The sequence below is a fragment of the Cervus elaphus genome, chromosome 31, assembly GCF_910594005.1.
Source record: "Cervus elaphus chromosome 31, mCerEla1.1, whole genome shotgun sequence".
Lineage (NCBI taxonomy): Eukaryota > Metazoa > Chordata > Mammalia > Artiodactyla > Cervidae > Cervus > Cervus elaphus.
The window spans coordinates 25,377,199-25,405,183 of record NC_057845.1 but is presented as its reverse complement, the minus strand read 5'-3'; the positions used below and the strand labels follow the sequence as shown (position 1 = coordinate 25,405,183).

Here is a 27,985-nt window from a genome sequence, read left to right as displayed (position 1 = left end):
AATAAATGCTTATGTGATCCCAGAATTAATTTTCTTTGTGATGTTCTTATTTAATGTTTTGTGTGGGCCTAAGGAATATCTTTGGAGAAGGAAATGGCAACCCACTCCAGTGTTCTTGCCTGGAGAATCCCAGGGATGGGGTCACACAGAGTCGGACACTATTGAAGTGACTTAGCAGTAGCAGCAGCAAGGAATATCTTATTTCAACAGGATACGCAACTTGTAAGTTGTTAGGTTCAAATAAAGTAACAAATACAGGAAACATAGCCCCATATCAAATAAAGTATTTTGTTGTTATAGTATTTTTAAGTACTTTTTCAAAGTACAGTAAACTCAAGTTCAGTTAATATACTACAACATGAACATAATTTCTAGTTCAAACTCACTAACTTTCAAACATGAATAGTCTAACCAGTTCAGTTCTGTCACTCAGTTGTGTCCCACTCTTTGTGATCCCATGGACTGCAGCACACCAGGCTTTCCTGTCCATCACCAACTCCCAAAGCTTGCTCAAACTCATGTCCATCGAGTTGGTAATGCTACCCAACCATCTTCTTCTCTGTTGTCCCCTTCTCCTGCCTTCAATCTTTCCCAGCATCAGGTTCTTCTCAAATGAGTCAGTTCTTCACATCAGGTGGCCAAAGTATTAGAGCTTCAGCTTCAGAATCAATTCTTCTAGTGAATATTTAGGACTGATCTCCTTTATGAATGACTGGTTTGATCTCCTTGAAGTCCAAGGGATTCTCAAGAGTCTTTTCCAACACCACAGTTCAAAAGCATCAATTCTTCAGCACTCAGCATTCATTATGGTCCAACTCTCACATCCATACCTGACAAGTGGAAAAACCATAGCTTGTACTAGATGTACCTTTGTCTACCTTTTAATATGCTGTCTAGATTTCTCATAGCTTTTCTTCCAAGGAGCAAGCATCTTTTAATTTCAGGGCTGCAGTCACCATCAGCAGTGATTTTGGAGCCCAAGAAAATAGTCTGTCACTGTTTCCATTATTTCTGCATCTATTTGCCTTGAAGCGATGGGACCAGATGCCATGATCTTTGTTTTGTGATTGTTTAGTTTTAAGCCAGCCTTTTCACTCTCCTCTTTCATGTTCATTCAAGAGGGTCTTTAGTTCCTCTTTACTTTCTGCCATAAGGGCGGTATCATCTGCATATCTGAGGTTATTGATACTTCTCCTGGCAATCTTGATTCCAGCTTGTGCTTCATCTATCCTGGCATTTCTCATGATGTACTCTGCATATAAGTTAAATAAGTATGGTGACAATACACAGTCAATACACAGACAATACCTTGATGCACTCCTTTCCAAATTTGGAACCAGTCTGTTGTTGCATGTTCTAATGTTGCTTCTGGATCTATATACAGATTTCTCAGGAGGCAGGTCACGTAGTCTGGTACTCCCATTTCTTTCAGAATTTTCCACAGTTTGTCGTGATCTACACAGTCAAAGGCTTTGGTGTAGTCAATAAAGCAGAAATAGAAATTCTTCTGAACTTTCTTGCTTTTTCAATGATCCAATAGCTGTTGGCAATTTGATCTCTGGTTCCTGTGCCTTTTCCAAATTCAGACTGAACATCTGGAAGTTCTCAGTTCACGTACTGCTGAAGACTTGCTTGGAGAATTTTGAGCATTACTTTACTGGCGTGTGAGATGAGCACAATTGTGAGGTAGTTTGAGCATTCTTTGGCATTGCCTTTCTTTAGGATTGAAATGAAAACTGATCTTTTCCAGTCCTGTGGCCACTGCTGAGTTTTCCAAATTTGCTGGTATATTGAGTGTGGCACTTTCACAGCATCATCTTTTAAGATTTGAAACAGCTCAACTGGAATTCCATCACCTCCACTAGCTTTGTTCATAGTGATGCTTCTTAAGGCCCACTTGACTTTGCATTCCACAATGTCTGCCTCTAGGTCAGTGATCGCACCACTGTGGTTACCTGGGTCATTAAGATCTTTTTAGAATAGTCGAATAGTTAGGGTATTAAAAATGTTAGGCTAGTAAAAGCAATTCCCTAATTTTCTTTTTGAACTGAACTGAACTGAATAAACATAACTGGCTGTCTCATTCCCAGCTTAACATCTTAGGGGGCTCAAATTGAAAAAGATATGTCATAATTTTTAGAGAAAAGTTTTGTCTTCTAAGAAAAAAGCAATATACTTTCTGATAATCGTGCCTGCTCTGTGAATGGAAAAGGTAAATTGTTCACATTTGAAAGGGGAAAAAAAAGAGCCATTTTAAAACTCTTCAATTGATTTCTGTGACAGTACCTCTTCAGAAATACCTGCTGCCATTCTAATGGCTGGAAACTGTGGATGTTCATTCAGAAAGTAAACAATTTCTTCCAGACATAAAATCAACACTTTATTTGTCCCATACAAACTTATGATGAAAATATCATCTCTTGGGGATCATCTCTCCTCCTTTCTCTTTTTATAGAATTTATATTTAAGTATTTATTGAACAAAGTATATATATATATATATTGAGTATATATTGAACAATGTATATATATAATGAGTAATCAATTTATTATTATTTTCAAGTATTTACCATGTCCTAGACATGGTAAACTCAGCAAAGCAAAGATGGAACCTACCTCTGTCTTTTCCCCTCACAAATATTTTCCACATCCTTGTTTTTGACCTTGCTAAAAGGTATCACCAGCTCAATTTGTAACTCAAAATAGAAAGTATGCTTTTATTCACTAGTACATTTCACTGGCAATAAATGTTTGCAGACTGCCTATGCGGCACCAGGCAATGGTGTGATACATGAGACTTAAGAGAGGGAAAATGAGGTCTTTCTGTACCTTTGCTCTCCAAGTTGGTACAGAAAAGGCCCCACTTTTTATATCGGCTACTTTTTTCTGGAAGACCTTCATTCATTTCCTAGTGGGCCACTGCTTAATTTTCTAATTATTTCACATATCAACAGTCTCCCCAACTCCTAGTCCATCTACCACACTGCTAACTGTAGAGTTATTCTTAAAATAAGAATGCAAGGGAGAAAAATGAGGAAAAGAAAGAAGAGGAGAAGGGGAAGAAAGGAAGAAAAAAGAAGGACGGACAAAGGGAAATTTGGAAGAGAATGTGAAAGATACAGAGAAAAAATTCCTCTTGATTTCCTGTTGCTCCCAAAATTAAAAAAAAAAAAAAAAACAACTTTAACCACAGAAGTCCTTTGCCCTCTGGTCTCCATTGAACCATTTAATCTCAGTTCCCTTAAAGCCACACTCTTCACACTATGTTCTGACAGACTGGCTCTCTCTGTTCACCTACAGAATCTACTGGAACTCTTCAAACTCTCTATTTGTGCAAAAGTCTCTCCTTTTCTTTTTCTTCACCAGGCATATTCCTGCTCATTCATTAACCCACCTCAAATGCCATGACTATAAGGTCATTCTTGTCTTTCCCAAGAAGTCACTGGAACCTCCGCACTTTCTGTTCCCTCTTTATTTCAATAGGCTATTAATGGAGCTTCTCTTTTATGATTCCACAGTTCCTTGCACAGAGCTCAACTATGACAAGTTTCACATTTTTAGTTTATGAGGTAGTTTTTCTCATGAAAGCACGGGGCTCGTTAATTGCATATTAGTCAGTCCTTACAATGTTGTTCTGTGTGTCCTTGGTGTCCCTCAATCACTGTAATATCAACACTTTGAAGCTAAGGTTGCCTTAACGTTTAAGAAATGACTGTGGATTATTTTCTTCGCTTCTTCCTTCAAGTATGATCGCTAATGTTCATACGTAGACCCAGTTAGAAGGCAGAGTTCTCCTCAGTGGGCTTGGGGTGTGTAGCAAGGAAGGTAACGTAGGTGAATAAATAGAGGTAGAAAATCTTTATAACCTAGCATAATACTAAATAGCATCATTTTTGGTCTGTAATTACGTTAAAAAGCACAGACATAGATGTAGAGATGACAAACACAGAGACAGAAATGAAAGGATAATATTTTTTGCCTTCAAAATTTAAGATTTCTCCAAGTGTAAAGTATGCTCAGCTAACTGCTACATTCAAAGGTATAAAGTATGTTAATATCAATCACATGTGTACTTAAATAAACTTGAAGAAAAGACTGCATTGTCTCTGCAAATGTTAACTCCCTTCTGTTTGTGTGATAGTATCTTTGTGCAGGTCCATCTTTCTCACCTACTGCCATAGACTTGAAAATGTCAAATGTAGTGAAAGAGATAACCTTACAAAATAGATACGTGTCTTGCTTTTACTGTACTGCAGGGAATTCTCTTATGGGCTGTGTAGAGTTTTCAGGACCGCAAATAAACTTGAGTTATAGGGCTTAATAATTTCCACCTTTGCTGCCAGTTTGTGTCTCGCTAGGGCATACAGCATCAAAAAAAAAAAAAATTCCTGAAAAATAGCTTGTGTCAATTTTTTTTCCCTCCAGGCTTAAAAGTATCTGTCACTCCTCTGAGCACTACCAAAGAGCTATTGCCTCTTCTGCCACAAAGCCTATTATATCAAAAGAAATATCCCAGAGCTTTAGAAGGACCTATGTATCTAAGGGAATGAGGAAGAGAAGGTGTGAGAGAAGCAGATCTGTGATGTATGAATGAATGAAGCAGTGAACGCTTCATCTTATCCTGAGCCAGGGTCAAAAAAGAAAAAAAAAAACTCTCTCAACAGGCCCGAAAAACTACAATAGACGTTTAATGGGTTGGATTGTATGAGTAAACAAAATTAGTGCCCGAAGCTAAGCGCAGGCAATCTGGGACAGATCCACCAAAGATGTCACTGGAGATGATGTTCAGCTTTGTATGGGTCAAGAGTGCCCAAGGCAGAATTACACAGCAAAGTGTTTCTTTGGCCTGGTCTTACTTTCTGCTCTGCCTCTGTCCTCCCAAGATTTTTAATCATACTTCTTTCACCCCTTACTCCCAGTGCTCTTATTTTTCTCTTTAACTGCCTGTAGAATTTTGAGCACAATTTAAAATCTCTGAAATGATCACTTTCCACCTACCAGTCAAAACTTCCATGCTTCTGAGCCAGCTGAATTCATCAATGCATTAGAGGAAAGTACCTCTAATCTTTATCAAGACCATTCACCCGAAAGTATACGTGTGGACTGGACAGTGGATGTTAGATTCCATCTTCAAAAAAAAAAAAAGCTTACTACATCTGAATGAATCTTTCAGGAGAGTGTTTGGGACAGACATTCCAATCAGAGGCTTGCTGGTTCCTCTTTCCTAGGCTGGATTAATACTCTTTCTGTACATATTTTGGGGGAAAACAAAAAACAAAAAACCTCTCTAAAGTATACTTCTAAAAAGTGTCTTGATGTTGTGTTATTCAGTTGCTAAGTCAGGTCTGACTCCTTGTGACCCCATGGACTGCAGCATGCCAGGCTTCCCTATTCTTCACTATCTCCCTGAGTTTGCTCAAATTCATGCCCATTGAGTCGGTAATGCTATCTAACCATCTCACCCTCTGCCTACCTCTTCTTTTACCTTCAGTTTTTCCCAGCATCAGGGTCTTTTCCAGTGAGTCAGCTCTTCACATCAGGTGGCCAAAGTATTGGAGCTTCAGCCTCACTATCAGTGCTTCCAATGAATATTCAGGGTTGATTTCCTTTAGGATTGACCTCATCCCAAACTATGGATAATTTGCTCCAAAAAAACACAGTGTGACAATTTTCATTATTGAAGCAAGGCAATAGTTATGCAAATTGGTCATTGTTTTGAATAACATATTTGATTGCAGATGGTTTTAACAACCTAGGTGACTCAGATTTATAAAAATTTAGGCATATGTAATGGTGGATCCTGAACACATGAGATAAAATTCACTGCCAGGTTCCTTTCACAACTCATGTGGGCAATGGTTTGTCACAATTTATCATAACAACAAATGCACTTCCCTTTGTCAACAGTTGCACTGACATTCAAATCACCAGTCTGTAACAGAAATGTAAGAACAGATTTTCATTCATGTAGGCTTTTTCACTTAATAAGCTTCCATATTTAATTCTGTTTATAATAATCAACTAATAAAATTAAAATCTAGGATTCTTTACTTGCCAATTGCACAGAAGCATAAAGCTTCACTTCTAACAGTAAAATTGCAAATAGTGTAAGAAGTAGCTGATGAAAGTTAGGAACAGCCAGCTTTAATGAAGGTGTCTGGGACATCATCTTAAGAATGCATGGTTGAATCAACAAATCTAAAGCTATAGCCTCTTTGTGGTTAATAAAATGGCTGAGGCTGGAATCTAACCAAGCCTCAATGGAATCCATTATAATAAACTGGCTTAAGCTAACAGAACTGAAATCACATGCATTGTATCCTGTGAAATAATTCTTTGGGGGGGGGGGGAAGGAGAGGAATCTGTACAGAATTGGCAGAAAAGCGGAGTCTTGAGTAAGAATTCAGTAGATTTCAGTGAACCCCAACAAAAATGGGGAAGAGCAAACCATCAGAAACATTCCCTGATCAAAGCAAGGAAGTTAATCACAGTTCAGGTGGAAGCTGTCTGAAGACTCTCTTTCACCCTCTGTTTTGACTGCTTTGATCTAGTATTCAACAACAATCTTCCCCATACATAATTGTACTCACTGCTGATTATTCGTTTTGTGCCATACATAGATTTGCTTGATTAAACCATGGTCTTGTTTTTTTTTTTTTACCATATGAAAATTCAAGTACAAATAGGTACTGCTCACTTTGGAGTTAGGCCTCATGAAATACATAACTAGGTCAAGGATACCCAGTAAGAAATTGATGGGATCAAGATTCATTCCTGAAGAGTTCAATTACAGATCTTTTAATGATGTACTCTAGAACACCATCTCTGGAAAAAGATCACACAAAGCTGAAGACCAGACTAGATCAAGAAGTCACAGCACCATGGTTCCACTTGGACAGACTCACTGGCTTACCTGCCACCAAATCTCTGTGTCATAGTCCTATAATTTTAACAAATTCAAATTGGTCACAAACATTTCAAATAGAAACAAAAGCAAGAACAAAGATATCACCTGACTGCTTTTTCATCTTAAAAGTTTCAGGCAATAGATGGGAATATACATAATGTCAATGAGTACAAAATAAAGAGATTTATTCAACACTGGGATAGTTATCTAAACAGCAATGTCAATTTAATTTCTATTGCAGGAATGTCTCAATCTATTTCAAAGTTTTTCATTATAAATACAGAGAACAAAGAATATCCAACCATTATACAAATTCTATATCTAACCAGAAAAGTAGCCATTTCAAGCTTGTAAAGACAGTGGGAATAACCTTTAGTTCAACTGCATGAGGAATAAAACTGAGATTCTTTGAATCTCAGAAAATCCAGGTATCAGATTTGCAATATATGTTTTTTTCTTTGCCTTAAATATTAAAAATTTAGTTGCTAAAAGATTTTTTTTTTTTTTTAACTAGTAGAAATGTGATTACTGATCAAAGTCAATACAACACTCTGGGGCACATAAACCACATCTGAGAAAATACCCAGCTTTACTGTTTTCCAATCTACCCAACTGCAAGTGTCCTCAAAATGTCATCAACAATAAACTGCAAAAGGCTTCACATCTCCTCATTAAACAGTCTCCCTCAGGCACTGGGCTGTAAACAGAAATTGTCTGCTTCCTAAGATGGCATTTATGAATTCAGACACAGATTCCAGCACTTCCACTAAATGCAAAAGTTTATATATTGAAGCTTGTTTATGGAGCATTCAGTGCAGGGTACATAGAAGCAAAGAGCCATTCCAGATAATTACCATATGAATGGGCTTAATATTTCTCTGACATACCCCAAACATCTACTGCACAATTTGAAACCTAGATTGGAAAATATGTCTTCCTGGTGCCCTGGGGGTTTTGTTCTCGTCAGATTCCACAGCACACCCTCAAGTGACAGAAGACAGAGCTACCTTTGTCACATTGAACGACAAAGTTTATTTCATATAGAATACCATATGATTTACCTCTGCTTCAAAAAAATGGATGAAGCAAGTCAACTGAATATTGAGAAAGAATTTCACTTGGCAACTTATTTCGTGTTGGAATTGAGAATTTCTAATACTTTGCATCTTTTTTGAAAACAAACACACAACTTCTTACCAAATAAAGAATATTACTGAGGAGGGTCAATGTTGTGTTCAGTAAACATAACTCCACGGAAAAACAAGTGAAGTTAACACATCATCAGCTTAAGGCCCACAAATCTTTGGTTGCCTTTCAAAGTTCTGTAAGAACTCCCACCAAATTTTTCATTTTCTACTTTTAGGCCTGAGCCCTACACTTGAAACTGACCTTCTAAGAATCCCCTAAACACACTCCATAAAAGTCCATCTCTATTCATTTATCTAGACAGTCTTCCTCAACACAGACCCTGAGCTCACTCATAACTGACTTCTACTCAAATCTAAATGTTGCCCTTAATGACATAATGAGTGTTTATTAGACACAAATCATGCCCATTCATGGTCATTCTCTGACACAATAGAGGCATCAAATCGCCAAAAATGTAGTACCTAGTAATATGCCTTACACTTGGGCTTTGGGTGAACTAGGGGGCCAATGGTTTAAATAATTGGGTTATCCGAAAATGTCATTTCAGTTTTTCCCTAACATTTAACAGAAACTTACATGAACTTTTGGGTCAATGCAATATATATGACACTAAAGGTGAAAACAAGTTATAATCTGGTTAACACAATTAGTGTGTATCAAGTGTTTGACTCCTTAGATGGGCTGCAAAAATTAGATGAATGCACATTTCTTAAGCATTGTGTAAGTGTAAGCCCAATGAAAGAGATATGAAAGTAGAAAATGAGAATTAAGGTTGAGAATCCTGAATAAAATGGCCAAGGAACTCAATGATTTCACTATCACCGTATAGAATTCTTTCATTAGGAACTGATTCTATTTATTGACAAAAGAGCAGAGCAGACAGGTAGGATATTTATGTTTCATAAATGATATGAGATTTCTCTTAATAAAAAGGGATCCTCTATAAACAAGAGTTACAGTGTTCTTTCATTAGTCTGAACATGAGAACCAGAGTTGAATTTGTTATGTTTTGCCATACAAGAGAGGAGAGAATATTAAACCTCCAAGGACTAGAAGGAGAACAAAAATAGAAACAAAAGTTTCCCATGTTCTACCTGTTCAACCTCAAGAGAATTTTATTCATATGTCTCCTTCTAGAAAGTCTTATACCTAATATTCCCTATTCCATCATTCCTTCTTTTCTCAAAAACTATGTTTCTAATTACCCAATGCTAAATTAGTTTCAGATCACTTATTTTTGTCCTAAAAGACTACATCGATATCAACACTGGATCACTAATGAATGGGGAAAATCCAACTGTCAAACTCTGTTGAGGCACTAACTTATGTTGTAGGGAGACTCAGATCAACACAACAGAAAGCAATACAGGACAAGGACATTCTGTGCCTCTGACAAAAAAAATGCAAGAGAAAGAAAACCTAAACAGTTGAGTTCAGGCATTGTTCCTGAAATTACTGCCAAACTATCACAGATTTCAGCAGTTTATGAAAACAGTATTTTGTGTTTTCAAATATGCTCTTAAATTTTTCACAGAATGTATCAGATGGGATGTATTCTTGTCATTTTGGGAGAATGTGGAGAAAACAGGCATGCCAAAGACCAAGAACAGCATGTGGGAATGACACTTTACATGCTATTTTAATACCACTTTTTTTTTCAAAATGTAAAGTGTTGTGAAACATTAGCAGGGGCAAGGCAGTGTCAAAAGGTTTTCAACCATATATATATCTATCTCTTTTATTCCATTAAAGTGCCCTGTTCCATTTTTAACATATGCCATTATTATTAATGCCAGCTCATCATCTTTACTGTAAATTAAACAGCAGATCAATTGCTGCATAATAGCATAGCAAAGGGTATACAGGGAAATGAAATGCTAGCAGGTGATTCATGTAAGAACAGTGAGATTGCAACTTTAGATTTGCTTACATGCTGTCAATTAATGAATTCTGGCTTGATAGTATAGTGGGCCACAGAATAGGGGTGGGTACATTGTTTTGCAGCTTGTAAACACACACACAGTCCATGTCTTCAAACAAACACTGTGTGTGTGTGTGTGTGTGTGTGTGTGTATGTGTTAGTTGCTCAGTCCTGTCTGATTCTTTGCAACCTCATGGACTATAGCCTGCCAGGAAATCCATGGGATTTCCCAGGGAAGGATACTGGAGTGGGTTGCCATTCCCTTCTCCAGGGGATCTTCCCAACCCAGGGATTGAAGCAGGATCTCCTGCCTTTAAAACACTAGTGCCCTTCAAAGTATGGCCTAAATTTTATTATTAAACTCAGTGGTGGCATGCAGATGTGGTTTATTGCTCACTCAATGTGTCCTTATAGTATGTGCCCCACCATCAAGGCATTATGGGTGCACCAGAGAGGAAAAGGCGCCTGGCAATTTGTGCTGGTGAGGGGAGGTATAGGAATGGTGGGTGTGTCTGGAGGAAGTAAGGAGGAGCAGAACGAGGTAGGTACAGCAGGAACATTGCCAATGTTTCACTTTTGAACGCAGCTTATAAAGGTGGCCACTCAGCACAGTTTCAGAAATATTGCTCTGAGACCCAGGAGTATATTCCTAGCCTTTGAAACTTGGAATCCCCTCATGGGCCTTATTACTCTCTTCTACAGGCAGGGGTCCTGTTCTCAAAGGTATAGTCTTAACCTGCAAAATAGAGATGCAGTGATGGAAAGGGGAAGGAAACAAAGAAAACCTTAACCTGTAAATTATCCCCAACCCACTTCTCTCTCTTTCTCCTGTCTCAGGAGGTACAAGTTTGCTCACCTCTCTGATCCAAGGAATGGAGGACGGTGTGCACACAGTGAATAAAACGTATCTGAAGGCATTCTCAAGCACAGAAGGTGTTTCCCTCTCTGCTATAACATGAATTAGAACTATTCTCCTAGAATTATTATTATATAGAGACTAGATGGTTACAGTACACTACAATATGGGTTAAATAGGCTTCGGAGGCTTGACCAGGGGACAATCTTATGGAACAATGTTTCTACTGCGGATGGCATCCCAAGTTCCGAACTGTCTATGACTTAACCCTTGGTCTTTCAGAATATGATTCAACTGTGAATTAAGACCTGCCTGCACTCTGTTCCTTTCTGACACAAAGTGTATCCATGGTTTCAGTTGAAGCAACAGGGGCTAATTCTTGGTTCTAGGAAAACAGAATGAATAAAACCGCCCTTAAGGCAGAATTCACGTTGAGGAAGGATTTGAATAGAACTCGATTAGGAGGAAAAACAGCAAATGAGGTGTATGTCTCCAGCACCACAAGGGAGACTTTGAAGGAATTAGCTGGTGTTGTGTTAGTTCTTATCCCTGAAGAAGCTCTGTTAAGCCATCTGAAGCTGCTTTCTCAAAGGGATTATCTCCTTCAATCTGTTTTAATCACAACTAAATGCTTTCAGTTGCTGGATACTGAGCTAGAATTAGAGAATCAGAATTACCTTAGATCTCTGTGATTTGGTTGAAAAAAAGAAATACGCACACACACTTACATACACATACACTCTAGAAATTATTTTGTCAACAGCCACTGTTCAGGTTACTTAGGAAAAATAAAAGGGTTATATTTTAAAACAGCACAAAACTAGATCAATGCATACATGAAATATTATACATGAAAATGCTTGAGAGATTAGAGGTGATTTTCAGCAGCAGGAAAATACATTCTTTAGAAAAACGGCTACACCTGAAGAAGATTACTCTGGCTAAAAAATAAATGAAATGACAAACAGAACGGTAGAGTTGAGCTACAATTTTTAAGTTAGAATTGTTTATTTTTCTCATTGCTGAGATTTTATGTTCACCAAAAAAATCCCACATATTTACATACTACAAGTTTTTAATGTTTTCAAAGAATGTATTTGTCTATATTTGTTGTTGTTCAGTCACTCAATCATGTCCAACTCTCTGCAACCCCATGGACTGCAGCACGCCAGGCTTCCCTGCCCATCACCATCACCCTGAGCTTGCTCACACTAATGTCCATTGAGTCGGTGATGCCATCCAACCATCTCATCCTCTGTCGTCCCCTTCTCTTCCTGCCTTCAATCCTTCCCAGCATCGGGGCCTTTTCTAATGAGTCGGCTCTTCGCATCAGGCAGCCAAAGTATTGGAGCTTCAGCTTCAGCTATACTACGTAGACTAATAGTAATCTACATAGTATGATGAGAAAACTGGTCCTTAACTAACTCCATTTATGATTAGAATTATTCCATGAGACACATGTTTGCTGCAGAAAAACTACAAAGATGATAAAAATGCTTGCTTTTCGTAACTATCAACTGATATTTTTTAGATGAAAGAAACAATTATTTTCTTGCATTAAAACTAAAGAATAAAAAACAATTGCGGTTCAGTGAAATAATTTCATCAATCCAAAATATTCAATTCCATAGTAGAAGCAGTAAAATTCAAGGTTTTGAAAGCATGGGCTCTGAAATTAGATTGTCTGTAATTTGAATCCCCAAACTTCGGCCTTCTAGCAGTATAATCTCTCCTGTCAAATGAGGTCAAAATAATACTATTTACCTTGTAAGACTGTTGTGAGGATTACATGAGCAGGTAACTCAATGTGTGTAACCAGTATGTGCCCAATAGATTGTTACACTTCATATTTATGTGGACCAAATTTAAAACCAAGTATTACATATCAGGTGAGTTTTTATTCTCAATGATCCACACCCCCAGTTCAAAGACGCTGATGGCTATTTTATAGACATCAATAGGTTCACATGTTGCCCAAGATGTAGAGCTATCAAATAATTTTATGCTGACATCAGTTGCCTCCTGACAGCTCTAAGATAGGAAATAATAAGCCATCAATGTCAGCACTCTTAAATCAAGCCCGGGGGCCTCCACGGCACCAGACCAGACAGGTGGCCGCTTGTTACTGCTAAGGAAATGTCAGGCCAGTCAAAGTGTGGCGGACTTGTGGAAGTCCCCAGCTACATCTGCCCTGGTATAACTAGCATTCTGTAAGGTAACGTTCATAAAGATGCTGCTATATCGCCAAAAACCCCGAAGCAGAACAGTTAAGGAGGCTCTCAACGTTCAAGAAGTTGTTCGACTCCTTGGATCACTGGAACTCCTCCTCCAGCAGACACGTTTATTTTCTCTCCGTTTGTAGGCACCACATTTAGGATGAAAGGTCACATTTTCTGTCTGTGAATATCACAAGAATTTGCATCAAGCCAGACATCATTATACACGTAATGACTGACTTTTGGTTTGCATTTGCAAGCAATGCTTATGAACCATTTTTTTTTAATTAACTTTGTAAATGCATTAATTTTTAGAACCACTTATGTCTACCCCCTCCTTCATAACTGGATTTTAATTTCCTTTGGCACTGATTCTGATAGCCTGCTATTATCCATTCTCACCCACAGCATCTTTGCCACGGCAGGCATCACTTACTTCTAAGATGGCACGTTGGTTGAATCCAAGGGTCTTGTTAGAGATTTTCTATTTCCATATAATTTTAAGAATAGCTTCCAGGTAATACATACGCCAGCTTAAAAATTCATTTTTTTGCTATTCCTGTAAAGTATGGTGGCATTTTCATTGTGTTTCAGCTTTCCCATCAACAAGCTCATTTCTAGGCATTATGCCACAGAAAAATAATACAATGTGCTAGCTGTTCTCAGTCCTGTTTTGCCAGTAAATATCAGTGCTCATTGATCCACTTTTTCATTACAGTTGGTAAAGGCCTTTAGTAACATTTAAGGGTTTCAATCCCAGAGTGCTTTACAAGCACCAATCAGAGTTCCATCTTTGGAGTCCATGCTAGGAATGTACATTCATCAACATACCTGGATCTCATCCTTTGCTGACACTTAGAGCCAGTCCCCTGTGACTTTCATCATGAAGAGTGTGTTGGGGTTAGAACTGGGTTATAGTCTGTGGTCATTAATCTAACGTCTCACTGAGGACCTTCCTGTGCCTCAAATTGCAAGTCTCTCTCACCCTCTTCATACACCAGTGTCAAAGGAAATACTTACATCTGTGCTATAAATCAATTTGAATATATGGTAACAGAAACAAACATATGGGTTAAATTTCCTTGAAATTACACATGGTTATAAAAATTGACCTAAAAAAAAAAGCACTTGGAAAAACATGTTTGGGATTTGATCGAACAAAAATACTTTAAAATATCTCAAGCTGTTTGGCAAATCTTAAAAATGCCAAATTATTTCCAAGCCTAGTCACAACATCCTTTGTCTAACACATGAGCCTTTCAAAGCATGAAAATGTGTGTGTGTGTGTTTGTGTGTGAGTGTATATGTGTGATAAAACAGTGAGCTTTGTAACCATCTTCAGGAGTTTCATCCTATAAAAACAGACTAAAGGACACCGTGGAACAACTGTTTATGAACTTTGTTATCAGTACTGCAAATACTTATCAGGCACAGGTTCAGTTCTACATATAAGTAGAATCCTAAGGTCTGCACTTGGTGTCCTTAGGTGATGCCAAAGTTATTTGACAACTTATTTTCCTCAGTCAAATGGCCTGTTTTCTGCAGAAAAGCTATTTATTTCAGTTAATTTGGGGAGAAACATGAGTCTTCCCTGGTGGTTCAGAAGATAAAGAAAATTATGACCAACCTAGACAGCATTTTTAAAAAGCAGGGACATTACTTTGTCAACAAAGGTCCATCTAGTCAAAGCTATGGTTTTTCCAGTGGTCATGTATGGATGTGAGAGCTGGAATATAAAGAAAGCTGAGCTCCGAAGAACTGGTGCTTTTGTAACTGTGGTGTTGGAGAAGACTCTTGAGAGTCCCTTGGACTTCAAGGAGATCCAACCAGTCCATCCTAAAGGAGATCAGTCCTGGGTGTTCACTGGAAGGACTGATGCTGAAGCTGAAACTCCAATATTTTGGTCACCTGATGCAAAGAGCGGATTCATTTGAAAAGACCCTGATGTTGGAAAAGATTGAAGGCAGGAGGAGAAGGGGACGACAGAGGATGAGATAGTTGGATGGTATCACCAACTCAATGGACATGAGTTTGAGTAAGCTCTGAGAGCTGGTGATGGACAGGGAGGCCTGGCGTGCTGTGGTTCATGGGGTTGCAAAGAGTCAGACACGACTGAGTAACTGAACTGAGTTGATTAGTATGGAGTAGCACACACATCACACACTTGATCTCATATACTTGATGTCTGGGGCGTGAGATAACAGTTGTAAGAAACAATTAAGTCTCAGCTCAGGAGAGCAGATAAGAAAAGTCAAGAGCGTGAGGGCACTACCAAGGAAGGCTTGATGCACTTGGGGCATGAAGGCCATGGTCTGGGGCAGCCGGAGATCTTTCGGTAAATAAAGGTGGGGGAGCATGGCTGGTTTCAAGCAAAGAGAATGTGTGTATGGACAGAGCAATAAAACTTTATTTGTTGCATGGAATTGTTTGTGTCTTTATCTCTGTAATTATACATATAATATTTATATGAAAGATATGTGCTTCATATATGCTACTTACACTGTATGAGTATATATTAAATTATATGGGCTTCCCTGGTGGTTCAGCAGTAAAGAACCTGCCTGCAATGCAGGAGACACTGAGATGCAGGTTTGATCTCTGGGTCAAGAAGGTCCCGGAGAGGAGGAAATAGCAACCCGCAGTAGTCTTGCCTGGAAAATTCCATGGGGGTCACAAAGAGTCTGACATGACTGAGTGACTAAACAACAAAAAACATTATACATAACATATACGTTATAGTTTTATTCCTGCCATAATACCAGTATTTTAAGCAACTCAGAGACTTTATAATACTCAAGCTTGAAAATAGTTACAGAAAATGCATAAAATATAGGCAACCTAACCAATTAAGTATATTGTCTAGATAAGTGCTTATCTGTCTCATGACTTCTCCATTTCTTTACTTATGGCTGCCTCGCTCTGGGTCATCAAGTTGCTAAATTTGCTTCTGATCTCATCTTCAGAGTTTTATGTTCCTTCAAATCATTGTGAAACTTTGTCACCAAACTTTCTTAAGTATTATGTTAGGCAAATAACACTTCTAACTAGAACTGATAACTTCCGATTTACTTCAGAATAAAACTGAAACTTCGGAGAATGCTTAACTCTCCCATCACTGTGACGTCTGTTGAGGCAAATTTTCTCAGTAACACTTCCAAATTTGAACATTTCCTCATTATGTGTCTCTCAAATCATTCAATAATTCCTTCCAGGGAACACTTTCTTTTGTGTTAAAAAAAAAATCAGATTGAGACACAAAAACATCATTTCATCACAAAATTCTGGACTATCGGGTGTCATTTGAATCTATATTTTTTGTAAGATCAACTCATAATATTCATGTGTATAAAGTGAGTCAAAACCTCACCTTCTCTCATTTGATAATTTATCATGGTGTAAAACACAGTGCCTGCTTAAGGTACTCTGTGAGTGCATGCTAAGTTGCTTCAGTCCTGTCTGACTGTGACCCCATGGACTGCAGTCCACCAGGCTCCTCTGTCCATAGGATTCTCCAGGCAAGAATGCTGGACTGGGTTGCCATGCCATCCTCCAGGGGATCTTCCTGACCCAGGAATTAAACCCGCATCTCTTATGTCTCCTGCATTGGCAGGCAGGTTCTTTACCACTAGCACCACCTGAGAAGTCCTTAAGGTACTTGAGGAAAATTATTAAGTGATACGGCCCCTAAAGGTCTGCCTAGATAAACTTTCCTTACTTGAAGCCCCTTCTCTGCTGGTTGCTCAGAACCACACTCTCTACCGCGCTTTCTGCACAGGTACCCCTCCACTGTGCCCAGCCTCTTGATCATTTCACTCACTCTTCTATGCTTAACTCTGTTCCCCAGCCCTCTGCACTTGGGTGTGCTCCCCTGGTTCTCAATGTATATTTCTACCAGCACTGTTTCACAGCTTACTCATCTGTTCACTAGCCTTTCACATGTCTTATTTATCTTTGCATTTCTCTCACATCGTCTGGAATGTAGCACATTCTTGGTATTGCTTAAATATTTTCCAAGGAGATAAATAAACACAAATAAACTCAAATTATAATCACAATGCTCAACTGACCTCTATCGCCATTTATATCCTAATATGTAAATTTTAACTATGATGCTACCATATCTCTAAAATATTTCTCAGTATGTATTTCAAATTCATAGAAAAACATAGTGAATATAGTCTCCACCCAACTTCATACTTACACTTTTTAAATTCCTCCAGACACATAAGTTTTAAAACATGCAGACCCATTTTACTATCTTTTTAAGTCAATTATAATCCTTTCATTTGGAAGTGTCTTGTGCTTGCATGGGTGGATAATAAAGGATCTTTGTCAACTCTCTCACACTTACAATTGTGAATCAAATAATTGAAAAGATTTCTGATGTTTTAAAGATTTTAAAGATCAGATTTTTAAAGATCTGACTTTAGTTGCAAGACACATTCACTGATACCTATAATAACTAACTATATATATATATATATATATATATATATATATATATATCACGTAATGTTTTAAAAAGAAACAATGAAAAACAATGATCAAAAAAATGTTTGGATGGTAGCCTGTGAGTGAAGTACCATTTTTGGCCACTAGAGGGAAGCTACCGTCAAACTCACCAAAGAACTTGGTTTGTTTCTTGTTTTTTTCCCTCATTTAACAAGCCCCTTCCCTCATTTAGTCAGGTAGGTGGTCAAGGTACTAATCAGAATCTTTCATCAACAGTATGTTTAATGACAATGTTTAATCAAACAAAAGCTCTTTTTCCTAAGAGCTAGAAACAAAGAACCACAACTGCTAACTGCGATGTGTCCCTCTAGAGGCAAAAGGAAATCTATAATTTGCTGTGAGAAAGTGGAAAGAGATCAAGAGGGAACCACAGAGAGAGCCCCAAAGTACAATCTTATTCCTTTACCATCTGTCACAATCACTGTCATTCCCCAAAGGCCATTTTAAAAAATGAAACAGGAGAGCGCTCCCAAGAACTTGAAAAAAAAAGTAAGAGTTCTGAATCATGTGCGCGCTCACTCAGTCATGTCCGACTCTGCGACCCCATGGGCTGTAGCCCGCCAGGCTCCTCTTTCCATGGAATTTTCCAGGCAAGAATACTAGAGTGGGCTGCCATTTCTTACTCCAGTTCTGAGTCACACTGAATATTAAAACTCAATAATAGCGGCTAGCAACTGCTAGAAATCCAGAGGAAAAATGTCTTCTAATATAGGCCCAAAGCAGGGAGTGTTTTTGGTTTTTTTTTTTTTTCTTTTTAACAGGTAGGGAAGAAGAGAATGAGTATAAAATAAACCCCTTATGTGTTCCATGAAGGGTGGCTGTGTGTTTTGACATTTATTTACTTAGTGCATTGAATTAAAATGCACAGTCACACTTTCAAGAATTATTATACTGCTATGATTTGAACAGGTGAATTCGTATTACATACAATAAATTTCAAATTGTTCAGCTGTTACATACCAACAAAAATCAATCAGGTACATAACTGCAGCAGTAAGTCAAGGGCTAACCACAGTCCCCTTTGGAGGTTCTTAGTCTCTCCACCACTTGGGGGCAGGCTGAATAGCAACAGGACAGGGAGGATAAGCCAACAGATTCCCTAAGTGCTTCTTAAAATATGAATGGGTGAATGAAAGCCACTTAACTTTCATTTAAATCCATCTCGTATATAACTAGAGAACACAGGCATTATGACATAGAGTATAATTTGAATAATTTTATACTAAAATTTTACATGATAGAAAAGGCATGTTCAGCATTGTCATTCAGAACCACTGGCAGGCCCAGGCATTATTGATAGTGAAAAAGATAAGAGTGTCTTTTTTTTTTTTTTTTTTTTTTTACTGTTTTCCTTTACTCTTTAGAGGTTTCAATTAAAGCTGTTTTACTCATAACAGTCAGGTGTGGCATAAACTTCCCAGTCGATGGACAAACCTCAAATGGGTAAATTTCGATGAACAAACAAAGGCCTAGACTACTGACAGAGTCAAAGCTTGCTCTGCGAGTAGGCATGAGCAATTAGGTTATTAGTTTGCAGCAATTCTGCTGCTGCTGCTGCTGCTGCTGCTAAGTCACTTCAGTCGTGTCCGACTCTGTGTGACCCCATAGACGGCAGCCCACCAGGTTCCACTGTCCCTGGGATTCTCCAGGCAAGAACACTGGAGTGGGTTGCCATTTCCTTCTCCAGTGCATGAAAGTGAAAAGTGAAAGTGAAGTCACTCAGTCATGTCCGACTCTTAGCGACCCCATGGACTGCAGCCCACCAGGCTCCTCCGTCCATGGGATTTTCCAGGCAAGAGTAGTGGAGTGGGGTGCCATTGCCTTCTCCGTTGCAGAAATTCTAGGCAGGTCCAAAGACAATTCCTTCTTCTTATTTAATTAAGGAAACTTCTGCATGAGACCTGATCAATGACCAAAGCCATGGCAATTAAAAGAAAAAAAAAATCTATATTTCCAAGGATAGGAGAAGTTTAAAATACGGAACAGAGGGAATACTCATTTCTCTATCCATTTTTAGACTGATGTATGTATAAAATGTATCAGATTTCTGCGGCTACATTGGTTGCTTTTTCTTTTTTTAGATTGGAAGGGAAGACCTCAGAACACATGGCACATGAGAAATTAGCTCATGATAGACTTGACCAAAGCCCATACTGCCAATGTGATAAGACCAGATTAAAATGAAAAACAGAAATATAATTACTTTCCAGGTAATACAGTATTAGATGAAGAGCACAGGCTAATCAAAATCATGACGGGCATATCTCTAGAAGATGAATCCACAGATATAAATGGAAAAACACAGAGATTGATAGAAGATGAATAATAACCACTGTCATCTTACAGAAGAACTTTAAGGACACTAAAGCAAATTATTTGATGATCTAAAGCACAATAATTTGATAAACACTATTACCTTGACATTGATTTCAATAAAATGTAAAACATCTTTAATTTCTCAATCATAAAATGCATAAAAGAACACTGGGTGGTTGGTGCAGTACCAACTACATACAGAGTGAATATTCTATCTTAGGCACTGTCTTTAGGTACTGTACTTTACAGGTCTTATCTAACTTTGAACTTGAACTTATGAAGGAGGTGCCAATGTATCTTAAGAAAACTAAGGTTTAAAGACATTAGGTAAAATTTGTGCAAATGGTGGGGCCGTGTTTGACTCTAAGTCAGTTTCACTTTCAGAATCTGTAATTTTAATTTACACTGTCTCTTGTTAATTATCACTCCAGTTTGCTAAGATTCCAGCCCAATCATACTAGCAAATATAAGTAAGATAAACGCTCTAATATTATTATGTATAACAGGAAAACAGGCCTTTGTGGCAGAGACCACCAGTTTCTGATGTAATATCTTTATTCTCTTTTTTGGTGTGTGTATGTTAATAGAACCTTAGTGTTGGGGGGGAGATATAATGTGATCAGTGATAAAACTGCACTGCTCAGCCTTGTTTCAATGTTAGGCCTTGTGATAAAATGCAGGGCAGAGAGTTGTAAGCAAAACACACTGGCTCTGCTCTTCTTAAAAGCAGACAGACTCACTAGCCACTTACCCGCCAGCCTTTTGTCCTTCTCATTATTTCATAAATAAGAGGGTGTGCAGACCTTCTTGCAAAACATAGATGCAATTATGAGAGGGAGGTCAAACAATCTACAAACACTTTGGGTGCATAAATTGATAACTTATATATGACATTAACTTGTAGAAGTCTTTTACTACGAGTTGAATAAAATCCCTAACTGATAACAGCCTATTGTCTTAAATGTAAGTAAAGGGACTGAAGAACGCAAATTGAAAGTAACTTCTATGGTGAGGGTGGGATGTTGCGAAAGAACAGCATGTATGTTATCTATGGTGAAACAGGTCACCAGCCCAGGTTGGATGCATGGACAAGTGCTCGGGCCTGGTGCACTGGGAAGACCCAGAGGAGTCGGGTGGAGAGGGAGGTGGGAGGGGGGATCGGGACGGGGAGTACGTGTAAATCTATTGCTGATTCATGTCAATGTATGACAAAACCCACTGAAAAAATAATTAATTAAAAAAAAAAAAGAAAGTAACTTCTAGCTCGTAACTTTTATGATTTTATTAGATTAAGAAACTCAGAGATAAGGAAAAAAGAACAAGTCGACTTCACAATCATTCAGTTTGGTCCAACACTGTCAAATTTGATTAAATAAAGCCTAGACTTGTTAGAATTCGTCACAGAATGCCATTCACTCTCAGACCTTGTAATTCTAATATGTGAGAGCAGCTACATCAGATAAAATCAATGTGGCCTAAATATAAAATTTAATTTCCACTTAAAATTGTATACCATCACACTTATGTACCATCACACTTATGAAACTTCTATTTGTGTAGTTATGCTAAGAGTGTTCTGCAAATAACCCTGGTATAGTTCCAAGTTCGTATTATTAGTTTGTGAAAGGTTAATTTTTTTTTTTCTCTCCATTTTACAGAAGAGGAAATTGAGGTTTTGGAGACATTAAGTAAACTTCATAAATAACAGGAACGTGGTTCAGTACTCTTCTCTCTGTACCACATTCTCCTAATTATTATTATTAATTCAAAATATCCATGAAATAATGACGACTTAGTAGATACTTATAAAATTTGAAATTTTATTTGAAATTGTTGTAAAAGAGTGAATGTGCCACTGAAATTTAGCCCCAAAGACCAAAAGATTAGCTTATTTTTAATAAAACAAACCACAGGTACATTTCCTACAGCAGGTTATATGATAGCCTTGCTCTCCAATGAACTGAAGAAAATAAACTCATATAATTTCTGTCTTCCTTCCCACCATGAGCCACCTGATATATGATGCTTTCTGTAAAATCTTGTTCAAATATAAGCAATATGTGATACATTTGAACAATTCCCTATCAGTCCTATGATGTTAGAACTCAATGATACACATTCTACTCTAACACTTAAAAAATGACACACACAACACAGGAAACTCTAAGTCTCAGGGAATGATGAGAAATAGCCTTTAACTCATTGATAGCAGAATCATGTGCAAAAATTAATCTTGTTGAATCAATGTCATAATCACTGAGTTAAGTTACTAATGACATATTCATCAGTGTTTGTTCTGACCTAAGATAAAAAAATCATGTAAGTAATACATGGAAAAGATCTCTGTTGAAAGAAAAAGAGGCCATTGCAAGATGTAGGTTTTAAAAGGTCAAGACATCAAATATGGAGTCAAACAAGCATCTAGACTAAATGAGGTTGGTAGCAATAGGTCTATACTGAGATTGGAGATTTGTAGTTAATATCTGTGTAATCATTATGGTGCATGTGTGTGTGCTAAATGGCTTCAGTCATGTCCAACTCTTTGCAGCTCTATGGACTGTAGCCTGCCAGTCTTCTCTGTCCATTGGGTTCCCCAGGTATGGATACTGGAGTGGATTGCCATGCCTTCCTCCAGGGGATCTTCCTGACCCAGGGACTGAACCCTCATCCCTTGTGTCTGCTGCATTGGCAGGCGGATTCTTGACCACTAGTGCCACCTGGGAAGGCAATCTAGTTATGTGTCTGGTTGGACTCTCCTTCCTGACACATGACTAGATTACCCTCTGACTTCTTTGTGGGTTTCTGTGGCCATGTAACTTCTTGCAGCCTATGAACTGTGAGAGAATACAGTACGTGTTACTATGAAACAATGAAAGTTGCTCAGTCGTGTCTGACTTTTTGGGACTCCATGGACTGTAGGCCATCAGACTCCTTTGTCCATGTAATTCTCCAGGCAAGAATGCTGGAATGGGTAGCCAGTCCCTTCTCCAGGGGATCTTCCCAACCCAGGGATGGAACACGCATCTCCTGTATTGCAGACAGATTCTTTACTATCTGCAAATGAGGGAAGCCCCCATACGTTACTATAGGCTCAAGTATTTATGCTATTGCAACAGCCTTTGGAACTCTCCTTTTCCTCTGCCCCTATCACCAGAGTTCAATATTCCTTCACCCTTGCTGATGAAGGAAACTTAATGCCTATACCAGAGCAAGGCCCCAGCCAACCTACAATAGGCATATAGCCCAGAGGAAGGATTGATTTTTTTTTTAAAAAAACCATTGAAAAATTTGAACTGTTTGTTACTACGAATTTCTAAACCATTGTACCATAATAAAATGTGGTGCCTGAAGTAATGAAGGTAGACATACATTATCTCATTCTTTAAATCTCTTCCTTGATGAAGGGAGGAGCAGCCTATACCATATTCATGTAGAGGCATTTCTTTTTATTGAAAACAGCTGCTAAGCTCCAATTAGACATTTTAAGAAATGAAGATAAGCTTTGTACTGTCAGCTGTGAAATTAAGCATGACTCTAAAAGCCATCAGGCAAGAAGAATAAAGGTCGTAGATTTATAGATTTGGTGATAATTAAGATTTCTGAATTTAAAAGTGTGCAGTCATTTCCATGAGTAACTGACACAGTGAATTCTGAAGTGCAGTTTCCTATTTCATTCTCAAGATAAAGACTGTTTCCTCTTTAGGGTCAAGGTAGACATTTTCACACAATAATAATACAAACTTTGTGAGCTTTTCACATAAAACATTTAAGGTTTAACATAAGAAAGTACAGTCATTAAACTCTTTAGCTTGTGAGAGGAATCTATCTTATGCTTTATGGCCAGGAACAAAAATGATGAATTATCAAACTTGTCTAGACACTCAAAAATTTTAAAAGAGACATGGGTTTATATTTTACTCTCTTACTACTTCCAGCACAGTTTATGTGTGAATTGAAAGGTAAGTCAAAAAGAACTCGTTCATTTTCTCTCCTGATCTAGCTTAGATACAGGAATGTGAGTTTTCCTGCTTCTCTAAAGGGCATTCATAAAGCGGCTTTCGTAGATGGCTTCTAGATAATACAGAGGAAGGTCAGCATTTACATGCATGATACAAAATAGAGATCAAGACATACCTGAAGCCACTGACAAATTGTTTTAAAAATAGCGTAGATATTGAGAGGGTACAAAATGGGTGAAAGGGGTCAAAAAGTACAAACTTCCAGCTATCAATTAAATAATCATGGAGATGTAACAGGCTGCAAGGTGATTAGTTAATAATATCAGTATTGCATGTTTGAACACTGCTAAAAAACTAGATACGACTGATGTTAATCATTCTCATTATGGTGATCCTTTCCCAATGTGTACAAATCCCAAATCATTAGTCTGTACACCTGAAAATCATATAATATTTAAATTATTCCTTAATAAAGCATTCAAAAATATTAAACTAAAAATAGCCTATGGCTGTAAAAACAAAATCATCTGACTTCTGTCCATCTATACCATCCATCTACAAAAGCAGCTGGAATTCAACAGGCTTTGATATACATGAGTAACTGCTAAAGGCAGGCAAGAATTCTAAAAGGTATACAAGTTTTCTGAATCATTTATTTTGAGAGGTGAGGATGAGAAAGTGAGATAGTTGTTTGAAACAGAGAACAATTAATTGTGGAAAGATTTAGGTATGTATACTAAACCATATTATACTATCTAATACAGAGTAAGAATCTTTAGAAGGTAAGAAGTGGTTAAGGCACACGTGTCTGTGTGCCTAATCACTCGGTCATCTCTGACTCTGCGACCCCGTGGACTGTAAGCACTGTCCATGGGATGTCCCAGGCAAGAATACTGGAGTGGATTGCCACTTCCTCCTCCAAGGAATCTTTCTGGCCCAAGGATCAAACCCGCATCTCCCACGGCTCCTGTGTTGGCAGGCAGACGCTTTACCACTGCACCACCAGCGTGGCTAAGACCCCACACACTTGTGGTCAATCTATGACAATGCAGGAGAGAATATACAATGGAGAAAAGAAAGTCTCTTCAGTAAATGGTTCTGGGAAAACTGGACAGCTATATGTAAAAGGATTAAACTAGAACATTCTCTAACACCATACACAAAAATAAATACAAAAGGGATGAAAAACCTAAATATAAAACCAGATATCATAAAGCTCCTATAAGAAAACATAGGCAAAACACTCATTGACATAAATCGTAGCAGCATTTTTCGGGGGTACCTCTCCTAAAACAATTGAAATAAAAGCAAAAACAAACAAATAGGACCTAATAAAACTTAAAAAGCTTTTGCACTGCAAAGGAAGCCACTGACAAAATGAAAAGATAACCTATTGAATGGGAGAAAATATTTGCAAGTGGTATGATTGATAAGAGGTTAATATACAACATACATAAACAGCTCATACAATTCAACATAAAATAAAACCCTGACTGAAAAATGAGCAGAAGAACTGAACAGACATTTTTCCAAAGAGGAAATGCAGATGACCAACAAACACATGAAAAGATGCTCAACATCATTAATTATCAGGGAAATGAAAATCACAACTCAGTGGCTTCAAAATATTTTCAGCAATTATATTCTTACCAAAGATGATGATAAGAGGAAAACAACAGAAGTCAAATTAAATAGCCACATATATCCCTAATTGACTGTGTTTTAAACAATCCAATTGTGCAAAAATACGGCTCATCTATGAAATCTGAGAAATCATGTCAAAGATACATTTGATCAGAGCTATTGAAAACACTAGGGTATTTCTAGTGTACAAACACTCCTACAATATCATTGGAAATGCTTGTATATAATGGTGTGGCCTTTGGAAAAAACCAGAAACAGAACTGTAGAGAACAGTTGCACAAATAACACTCCAGTTAACTGATGAGAAAAAGAAAAAGATTAGAAATGGATACATACATTGAGGTGAATCTCTTATTACCAAAATCGATTTTTTTCATGCATCTTAGATTCTGTTTTGATTAAATAAATTAAATGAGTCAGAAAATGAATTTAAATCTACCCACAGAAATTCATAACAAAATGTATGGTGGATTACTTCTGCTATGACATTTCAATTCATTCATCAGAAGACATCTGATTACTCATGAGTGCTTATATTACATTAGCCTCTTTACTCTAAACAAAAAAGGCTATATCAGACCTAATCCATTATGTTTTTTTTTCTTTCATTTAAAGCTCATCACTACTATGCACACTGAATTTTATATTTAAATGGTAAAATACTGAATTGGTAAATCATGGTCATAGAATGTAAGTTTGTCCTAAATTATTTTTTTTAATCTATCAGGATATTGAATAATTAATTGTTTTGATAAGAGACCTTGAGTCTTAAGTGAAACAAGATAAGATTTTGTAATTCCATTTAATTTTAAGACATCTCAAATGGAAAGAAATTCAGTTTTTTGCTGAAAGAGCTGCTCTCTCTGGAAATTAATATTTTTTTTCCTTTTTTTTAAGAACCAGATTTGAACTGAAAAACAAGGTAAGTAGATACAGACAAAAATCTTTTCTAGCCACATATCCTCAATTGCAGAGATTTTATACTCCAAACAGAATTGAAGCCACTGTCTTGCTTTCACATCTGCTTTAGTGGCTTACAACATAGAAAATAAATTCATTTCTCCTGGAAAGGATCTCCAAAAATATCTTTCTCATTTTAATTTCTCATAGATTTTCAGCCACCTGTAATTCTCTGTTTAAGAGATGTAGAGAAAATAACTTAATCTAAAACTTTTCTCAGGTTATAAATATGGACTCAATTTTATTACATGTTTATATTTAGCTTCCTAAAAAGACAGTTAATTTTTCCATAAATGTGCTCTAGGTTTGAGTTTATGTATGCTTAAAATTTGGTATGTGATCCACTGAAATTTTGAATAAGGGGAAATTTTCTTCTCTCAGTTACTGGAATGATAGGAGAAGCCATCTGACTGAATAAAGAATCTCTAGAAGTCCTTACTAGATAGTACATAGAAAATTAACCTGAAGTCTTTAAACACTTTTAATAGAAGAAAGAGCTAAGGTCTGATATCACTCTCTCCATTTTGATTTACTATGAATTGTCTAGAGGAAGAATTTATATTCAGGGATGAAGGAAGTCACTTTCACACTAACATCTAAGCCTTACTCATGCTGTTTTGCAAGTAACAATGCTTTAAATATCATGGGCATCTCCCTACAGGCCCTTCCACAGAACTGCAGGCACCAAGGTGGTTCTTTCAGATATGAATGCTTGATTCTTCCTGGGATTGTCCAGAGGCAAGTTTCAGCTAGGCTGTTGTCTCTAGAGGTGGGAAGGATGACACTTTTTCTTTTGCAGTCAGGGCAGTTGCCTCTACACATCTGGGAAGGAAGCTAAAATCACTGGTACAGAGATTAGTTTGAGAACCAAGTGCTTAGGAACAGGGTTGCCAGATAAACAAACTGAGTACAAATATCTTTTTTAAATCTGGTGATCCAAATTATGAACCTTACTTCATTATCCAGGGGCTTCTTCGGGGCAGTGTGGAAAAAGGAATCTCTCTGTAAGCACTCAGCACATTGTGGGCAATCAACAGAAGCTTTTTCACTGTCTCTAGGCTCAAACATCAGAAACTCAGAAAGCAAATAAATAACGCAAACACACACAAAAGAAGCATCTTTCCCACTGGACAACTGCATGTAAATCAAGAAAGTTAGAACACACCCTCACGCCATACACAAAAATAAGCTTGAAATAGCTTAGAAACTTAAACGTAAGCCAAGACACCGTAAACACTCCTAGAAGAGAACATAAGTAAAACATTTCTCCAACATAAATCACACCAATGTTTTCTTAGGTCAGAATCCCAAGGCAAAATTGAAATAAAAGCAAAAATAAACAAATGGGCAGGAGATATGAGTTCAATCCTTGGGTTGGGAAGATTCCCTGGAAAAGGAAATGATATCCCACTCCAGTATTCTTGCCTGAAAAATACCAAGGACAGAGGAGCGTGGTGAGCTACATGGGGCCACATAAGAGTCAGACACAACAACTAAACAACAACAAACGTAAGCTTTGGCACAACAACGAAACTATAAACAAAAC

At 37.6% G+C, this 27,985-nt stretch overlaps 1 protein-coding gene and 1 long non-coding RNA gene across 7 annotated transcripts in view; one reads left to right on the top strand and one right to left on the bottom strand.

Moving 5' to 3' along the window:
* Positions 1-27,985, bottom strand: part of ROBO2 (roundabout guidance receptor 2) — a 647,901-nt gene that overhangs the window by 340,087 nt on the left and 279,829 nt on the right. The window lies entirely within an intron of this gene.
* On the top strand, positions 1,789-27,865 carry LOC122687614. Its single transcript, XR_006339187.1, has 4 exons — positions 1,789-1,982; positions 4,572-4,578; positions 13,967-13,972; positions 27,856-27,865. It is a non-coding gene; the product is annotated as an uncharacterized LOC122687614 (long non-coding RNA).